At 34.5% G+C, this 9112-nt stretch overlaps 1 long non-coding RNA gene across 1 annotated transcript; it reads right to left on the reverse strand.

The window, feature by feature from the left end:
• Window positions 1-8195: 8195 nt before the first annotated feature.
• LOC145136647 (uncharacterized) lies at window positions 8196-8661 on the reverse strand. Its single transcript, XR_013720632.1, has 3 exons — window positions 8523-8661; window positions 8379-8429; window positions 8196-8294 (listed from the first exon to the last, which is right to left on the reverse strand). It is a non-coding gene; the product is annotated as an uncharacterized LOC145136647 (long non-coding RNA).
• Between the last annotated feature and the right edge of the window lie 451 nt (window positions 8662-9112).

Raw genomic sequence — 9112 nt, forward strand, 5'->3', positions numbered from 1 at the left:
CACTTTTGGGCCATTGAGATTGGATTGTGTATTAAGCCCAATTTCACCATATCATTTATCTAGTAGAGTAAAGGACTTAATGGATTAAGTCCTTAATGGGTTAAGTAAGAAACACTTAACCCTAATCGTCATTTTATGAGAAACCCTAATTTCACTTGGGCCTTGAGTTGGGCCTTTCCATTGGGCTTTGGTAATTGGTTTATTAATGGGCCATCCAAGAATAATTAAATGGACTAGAGTAATTAGTTGGGCTTTAGGGTAAGGCCCATATGAAGGATTGGGCCCAATTTGGAAAATTAGGCCATAGATTGGGCCTACATGGTTGTATGATATTGGGCCCTTAGAATGAGACATGTTGGACTGGACTGAACAATTGGGCCTTAAGGGAAGTCCATGTAGAGGTTTGGGCCCAATTTGGAAAATTGGGCCATATGTTGGGCTTTAAACCATGGTTGGACTTTTGGGCCTTTGGATTGGGCTTTGGGCATAGATCAAGCTAAGATTGGGGTAAAGCAGTCTTTTACACCAAGCATGGACTTACAGTTATGTGTTAGAACCCAATTATTAATTGGGTGTTATTTTGGTGTTGACAGTTCGGAAATCTGTCATCCAGCAGCTGGGGTTGAGTCTGCGGGACTTCAGCAGTGTGGGATTATGTCTACGGGACTTCAGCAGTGTGAGGTGAGTCCTCTTCTAGTAGGAACGGGTCTAAGGCACCAAGGCCGGCCCATATATGAGATACGTTAGTAGTTGAGTGTGGTCGGGGCCCGTATCTCATTATTATCTGAGTATAGATAACAGTCAGATTATTGGATTGCTATACTTATTGTCTGTGTGATACATGTATGTGTTGTTAGGAATGTGAGTGTGGGTGGGGCCCGTATCTCATAGAGTGTGGGCGAGGCCCGTATCTCGTAGTAGCTGAGGGTGGGCGAGGCCCGTATCTCATAGTAGTAGTTGATTATGATGTATGAACAGTAGACTAGCTTTACATGTTGTCTGTGTGATACTTGTATGTTGGGTTTAGTAGTTGAGTGTGGGCGAGGCATGTATCTCATCATAGCCGAGTGTGGGCGAGGCCCGTATCTCGAAGTAGCTGAGCATGGGCGAGGCTCGTACCTCAGAGATAGTGGAGTGTGGGCGAAGCCCGTATCTCCTAGACTGTGGAGTGTGGGCGAGGCCCGTATCTCCTAGACAGTGGAGTGTGGGCGAGGCCTGTATCTCCTAGATAGCGGAGTGTGGGCGGGCCCCGTATCTCCCAGTTAGCGACGTGTGGGCGAGGCCCGTATCTCTACGAGTGTGGGCGAGGCTCGTATCTCCTAGTTGCATGTTATATGTGTAGATGGTATGTGGTAGTTTGGGGAGACTCACTAAACTTCGTGATTACGGTTTTCAGTTTTGGTTTCAGGTACTCAGTTTTCTAAAGAGGAGCTCGGGAAGATTGCAGTGCACACACCATTTGTTTAACCTGGGATGTTCATACTCTGATATATATTTGACAGACATTAAGATATTCTTGGGATACACGATTCATGATTTCTATATGTTGAATGATAGATATGGTTTTATTAATGATTTAAAACGAAATTTTTAGACTGTATTTTTGGGATGTTTCACTAGGCAAGAGAAAAACGAAGTTTTGAGTCAAGTTATGTGTACGATTGATAGAAGAGTTATAAAGTATTTATTTACTGAAGAAAATGAGGGAAAGTATTAGTTTATATTACCCCCATACATCATAAATGGACCTGGGCAGAATACAATTTTTTTTCCACACAGCGGTCTACTCGCCGAGTGCATCTTATGGACTTGACGAGTCCATGCGAAATTTCGTGACTTTTCTGCCAATCACGCTACAACTCAGCGAGTCAGCATATCTACTCGACGAGTCACTCGTTAATTCTATTTTCAAGTTCACAATTTGACCACATTTGATACGGGAATTGGTTCTTTTCTTGGAGATAATTTCCGAGCATTTCCAAGAGTTTTTCCCTTATAATTGGAGCTGTACCACACGAGATTTTAGCACCCAAGACATGGATGAGCTGTTCCCATGTCTAAAGTCAATTGAAGATGGATCTTAAAGACGAAATATCAACTTCGCACTACTATACCAGGGGAGTTTGTTCTAATTCTCTCTTTATTTTATTTTTCTTTATCATGCATAATATGCAATGGGGACATTACATAAATTAAGTGTGGGGTAGGGGGTTGGTTACATTAGTTGGTTACATTAGTTGAAATTTTAGTCAAAGTTCTGAAATCTTGAAAATTTTAGTTATTTTTGAAATTTTTACATTAAAAATTGTCAGGGCTAAATTAGAAATTTTGGTAAAGCAATTAGGATTCCATGCTAGTATTATGTTTGATGATTTTATGAAGACCCAAATGTTTAGTTGAGCCTATATACGTTCTAGTGCATTTGTGGCCCCCTTTATTCTAGTGAAATCATGGGACAAAAACACAACCTCGCTTAGTTTGAGGATCGCGATATGTTTAGCATCGTGTACTTGAAATGTATCCAGGAAAACTTAAGTAGTCATTGTACATATAGACTAATGCCTATAACCAATAAAGGTTGAAGTTGAGTGCCCCTGCTTAAGCATGTAGGTATTGAGTGAAAAAAAAGTGAGATACATGTTTAAAATAAAAAGAGAGAGAATTACGAGAAAAGTTGTAAGAATTTTGGAACAATCAAAGTGAAGATCAAAAGATCAAAGTTTTGGAGAAATTCACAAGTTGAAGATACCAAAAATTACAACAAAGTGGTGAATTCAAAGAAATCAAAGATCAAATTATCAAAGAAGTGAAGAATTCCAATAGCTCCATAGTGGTATCGAAAAGTTGTAATTTTCTAGATTATGTATGCTTGGGTTGCTTAACCAAAAATACATTGAGGTTAAGAAAGTTTTCTGGGGATGGATTCGGAGAGATGCATAAAATGAGCATTGCTCAAAAGAAGTGGGCGGGTGTTTATGAGGATTGTAAGTATTTAGAATTGAGGGGGGTCCTTAGGAAAAAATTTAGACACAAATGCATGCGTTGCGGTCTTGGCATAATGGTTGGGTTCGATTGGTATTGTCTTATGTGATACTAGTATGTTAAAATTCAGTTTTGCTTGGGGGCAAGCAAAAGTCAAGTGTGGGGTATTTTGATATATGCATAATTAGTCATATATTTTGTGTTAAATCTTAATACTTTTTGGCTATTTTATTGCAAATTATGAACAAAAGGTACTTAAATATGTTTAAAATGTATTTGTAGCCTAAAAGATGAGCTCGGAAGCAAAAGGAAGCAAAAAAAGCGATAGGAAGCTCAGGAATTGAAGAAATAAGAAAGAAAGAAAAACAAACCCTAAAGAACTCGGCGAGTTGGGTGCCTACTCGCCGAGTAGGTTCGAAGAATCGCGAACAAATAAGATTCCTTATCGCATACGGATTTTAAGTGGGGGACTCGCCGAGTCGGCCTATGGACTCGACGAGTAGCCCCTGTTTTCAGAAACTATATATAGGGCTTTAATTCACGAATTTGGGACTTCTCTCTGGAACCCTTGATGGTTAATTTGCGATTCAAGTTGCTGTTGGAGCTCTGGAACTCGAAGATCAAGTCTAAGCATTCGATTTTGGGGAGATCAAAGCAATTCAAGTGTACTCTTTACTTAATCTTTTGTTTAAACTATGTTTGCATCAATTGATTTAGTTTTTGAGTTGTTTTCTGCTTTAATTATGAGCTAAAAACTTATAACTTCTGTTTGGGATAGATGACTTTATGAATATGGTTTGATTTTATGATTGAATTAATTTAATTTGGTAATTTTGTTTTGTTAAGCTTGTTAAAGAACCTTATGTGTTAATTACAACTATTTTCTGTTAATTAACCAGCATATTAAGTTGCATGAACATCTCTTAATTGCTAATCTCATATGATTTGTGTGAAAACATTGTTATATGCCTAGGAATAGCGAACGTGAAACTAGGGTTAACTAGAAAATAGGTAAATTAATGTGTGAGCTTGTGTGACGAACCATCAACAAGAGGTTAATTGAATTAGCAATTCGATTAGCTACTACAAGTCTTACTTAACCCGAATCAATAAACTAGGAAATCTATTAGTTTAATCAACTGGCCACTGTTTAAATTAATCTGTTTTCTAAGGATTAGTAATAGCGAACGTGAACCTAATCACACTAATCGGTAGCCAATCCCATTTAATCCATTGCACTTGTCATAAAATCAACCATAGGAATAAATGATTCAAAACCTAAACATAAGTCTTTTCCGTTATTGAATTTAGTTGATTTGTGTTTGCTTAGCTGTCAGTTGCTTAGTTGAATATTAGTTAAGTATTTAAGTTTCTAGTCTTACAAAACTAGAGAAAACTCTTTCTTTAATTGCTTGTTTTTAGATAATATTAGTAATTAGCTTAATTGCCGTTCCCTGTATTCGATACCCTGCTTGCTAAACTATACCACCAATCGACAGGTACACTGCCTTTTATGTGTCTAATTTATATTAAAAAGTAGGATTAAAACTAGTGCATTCAACACACATCAATATATAGCCATTAAAAAACACTATGTATTCCAGCTCATTCAACTATTGTATTAAACTACATATTGTGGATGATTTTATTGCTTCAATATGTAGCATGTTTCAAACTACAATGCTCTAATAAAAAATAATTTTAAAGTACAATGTCATTATAAGAAAAAACGAAAATACAATGCTATAATAAAAATAAAATTAAAAAACACATTGCTATTTCTTATATTCAACTTTGTTACCATGCATTGTACAATGACAACTCTACCCAAATCTGACAAGTTGTTAATATGAGTGTAAACATAGTCGAATCGAATAACCAAAATCCAATTAAACATAACATTGTTCGGTTGATTATGTACTTACGTTTATTTTAGAGGGAAAATAATACTAAATAACAACATTTGTTTTTTGAAAATAATAATAATAATATTCGTATTTTGAAAAATATTGTTTATGACTTTAGTCTTATGACATTCAAATAATTACATTTGGTTAACTTTATTTTGTAATCTTGGTAATGCCATGTCTTTGGGAAAGTTTTAACATAAGTTGTCAACTCAATATGCCAAAAGTTGAGATACAAAAGCATTGTGATTTAAGTTTATTTGATAATTAAAAACTTAAAAACATTTAAAGGTTATGTGAAATTGTGAATGTAGTGTATGTGAGTAATTTATTAGCTTAGTGGAACTAAAGTAGTACAATATTAAAATTAAAGTTATAAACTATTGGACTTTATTAACTTACTGATAATAAACATTATCTTCACCTAAGACTATAAAACTTAGACATTAACCGAAAATTTCCATCACCTTAAAAACTAAAGAAGAATTTGATATCAAATATACACAAAACCATGTCTAACTTCAAGATATCTACAACCGCATCACTAATTAACCTTAAATGAATTCCTCCATTGACAGTGAACAAACTTCTCTTTCATCCATGCAACAACATCCCCAGGAATATACATCAGCATATAGATTTCCCCCAAGTCCATTGTTGCATTAATTAGTCTAGAATTTGGTTCCTAGGTGTTCATCTATCTCTAAACATCAAGCAAGAAGCAGGTGATCCTTGAACAAAAGGTAGTTAATAATCTAGAAATCAAACTCACTAAAAATATTTAGACAAATCCATAATTTCATACCTTCTCTTGAATGTGATGAAGCTTCAAGCATTTGTACAAAGTCAAGCAAGACGTAAGTTGCATTTACCAAACCAAATGTAGGAAAAAATTATCTTCAAATCTGAACTTAGTGTACGACCTCTATTTTTTACCACTAACCAGTGTACATTTAGCCATTTGTGTTTCAAGAACTACATTGAAAACTAAAAATCATGCATATGGAAACTTATAATCAAGAAATATGAAAATTATCACTTTCTTCTTTTGTTTTAAAGCATAGTTAGCAAAACCATTATGCATGTTTATATAAAAAACAATATTGCAATCATGCTTTATACAACCAAAAGTCTATCCTTCTAATTTTTGTTATAAAGTAACATTGAAGCTACAAAAATTATGTCAGTTTATCCATTTTTGATAACTACCTGGAATATGTTAGCTAAAATGCATAAAGACTACTCCTAAAAAATTATAATACATGAAACTTGTAAATGAAATGAACAAATTCTTCAACTAAACAATAATACAAATGACCAAAACCATGTCTTCTATATTCAAAAAGTTAATTAGAATATTAAAGCATTTCTCAAATGTTCAAAATAGGTCAGGGACCAAATCCATTTCAATTGTCAGAGGTCTAAAACACAAGGACCACACCCATAATATTATTAATTACAATGATTCATTTATTGATGTATAAGTATATTTCAGGTACTAATTATAGCTCTTGTTTATATGCTCTAAATACAATTTTTTTATAATAATGAAATACAAAACATAAAATGAATTACTAGGAACATGAAAAGAGCTAGAAACCATAATTTAAGAGCCAAAGTACCTTTTACTTTCTCCATCCATTCAATAGCCCTCCTGAGCCCTCCTGCAAAACAATTTTGAAAACCTAAGTAGATCTATTAAATCAACAAAAAAAAAACTTTTCATTTTCTTCCCATCTTTCCTCAGTGTGTATAGATGGAATGGATTTGGTGTAATGAGTCTAGGAATCAGTTTTTAGTGGACATAATATGAGCATAATGACACCTGTAAAAAAAAGAAAGCAACAATATTAGATACAAGTTTGCTCCAATGTTATAGTTGTGTTAACAACTTTACCAAACGGCTTCCCATTCATAAAGCTGCAATAAAAATGTCATTGTCAGTTTGGGAAATGCCAGAAGTAAATTGCCTATATTTGATGAAAAGTAAAGTACTGCTATCAAAACATATAATGTTACAACATTATGAAGCTGAAAGAAATCAATAACATAATATACACAAAAAAGATACATTTTCAAAGTTCTTTCCCTTCAGTATTTAGATTGTCCTCTTAAATTTTCAAAACAAATATTCCCTTAACCAAATCACAAGAAATAGCTAATAGGTTCCGTATCCAAGCTACTTCTGCAGCCAAGCTAATTTCTCAACCAAGGTGTCAGCTTCATCTTCATGCTGCTATGGATGTGGTGTTGAATAATACTAAAAAGGAGTGATAAAACGAAAAGGTAAACAACAATATGTACTAAAAAGCCTAATAAAACTGCAATATAGGATTATTAATGTAATGTGTACCTTAAGCATTCTTTGTCCTCGATTAGAGCACAATCTGAAGGAAAATCAACCATAATCATCACTCATACTAAACAGAAAAATTAGGAAACAATTAAGTTATATACAATGGTTTACTTTCCACATGCAACGAAAATTGCTCAGCCAAACTACGCCCGCAATATTTAAAAACCCTGAATAACATAAACAATTAAACTGTAACAATATAATGAGTCTGGAAACAACGAAAACAACATCTATGGAAGTAAACACAACCATGCAAATTCAAATGCAGATTAAAATTCAACAATTAAATGAAGAAATAATTGGCAGTAATCAGATCAACTTCTTATTAAAGCTCTATGAAAATTAAAAACGGAAACATAATGTTTTACTTACCCAAAGAAATAGATTCTGAAACATGTTTGATTACTTTTCCAATTTCCAATTCCACCCCTTTGATTACCCCTAGATGATGTTAAGTAGAATCAAAGCAACCAACCTATTTTCCATCACTAACCATCCAACTTAGCTTTTTGTTGGAAAATTTAAGTTCATTCTTGCAAAAAGATAAAAAAAAATCATTGTAGTTTGCAATAGTGATAAAGTTTGGGCAAATTATGAGTATATAAATGCAAAACAACTATTGTCTTGGCACATTTTGCCCAAAATTCACTCTCTCACCATGAGTATTGTTTTGTTGTTTTACCAGAACGTTGATTTATTAACATTATAATTGGCATTGAATGGTGGTAGCTTTAACGTCATTTCTCCATTTCAAGAGCTAGTACTTGACTGAATTGACATCTAACATTATCTTCCACCTCAACAAACCCTGAATTCAAAATACAATTTAACCAACTAATAACAACTAAATCTAAAATTATAGTAAAACAAAATAAAACTCAAGCACACAAGGTCATGGTGATTTCCAAATCAAAAACCCGGATTTTGGCGAATCTAGTGGAATCGATGAGATAGAGAGAGAGAGGGGGAGAGAGAGAGAGAGAGATTAAAATAACCTGCAATAAAGAATGCTCTCTGTTGTGGTTGTATGTTTGCGATTATGTAGTAAACTATGGAAAGGAAAAGAGAAACATGCCATTACAATCGCATATATACAAAATTAAATCCAAACCTAACATATCACAAACAAATACCTCTATGGCCGTCCAAGAGCGAAGATGAATTATTCTTTATGCAAAATCAACCTGAAATCCGAAAACATCAAAGAGGGGAGACTTTTACAAGGAGATATGATTGTGGGTTGTTTGTGCATAGAGATAGGGGAAGAGAAATTGTACTTGGATTCTAGATCGCAGAAGGGAGAATCGATTGAAATTAGTGGGAGACTCTTTCTTATATACCTTCCAGCACCATCAATCTTCATATCTTCTTCTTCTCTACAAAAAATCGAAAGGAAAAGAGTCAATAATCGGAGAGGAAAAGTATGTACAAAATAACTGACATTTATTTTGGGAGAGATGAATGTTATATATAGAAATAACAGAGGTCGAAGAGAAAGGAGAAACCGCCAGGAACCGCTGCTACGGTTGAAGAACAATTAATTGACAGGGGTGCAGGAGGTTGTAGTTGATTGTGGTAGAAGGAAGTGGGGAAGTTGAAGCAGAACCGGTTGAATGCGGAGGAAACAATTGTGCAGATCGTGGGGAGAAGAGGGAACTACCGAGAAACGGTAAATACCGAGTTATTGCGGTCAAGATTGCATCTGAGGATGATCGGAGGGTTGAAATTGAGAGAGCGGTTATTCATGACCCGCGCTTAGTAATAATAATAATTTATGACATTTTCATTGATTTTTTGGGTTTTGATTTGAGTAAGTTAGATTGCTATCTTCTTACTCTAAATGAATCAACTCTGGGTATTCTCACTA

This window comes from Lactuca virosa, chromosome 9 (assembly GCF_052849685.1).
Source record: "Lactuca virosa cultivar CGN04683 chromosome 9, Lactuca_virosa_CGN04683_v6, whole genome shotgun sequence".
NCBI classification, from domain to species: domain Eukaryota; kingdom Viridiplantae; phylum Streptophyta; class Magnoliopsida; order Asterales; family Asteraceae; genus Lactuca; species Lactuca virosa.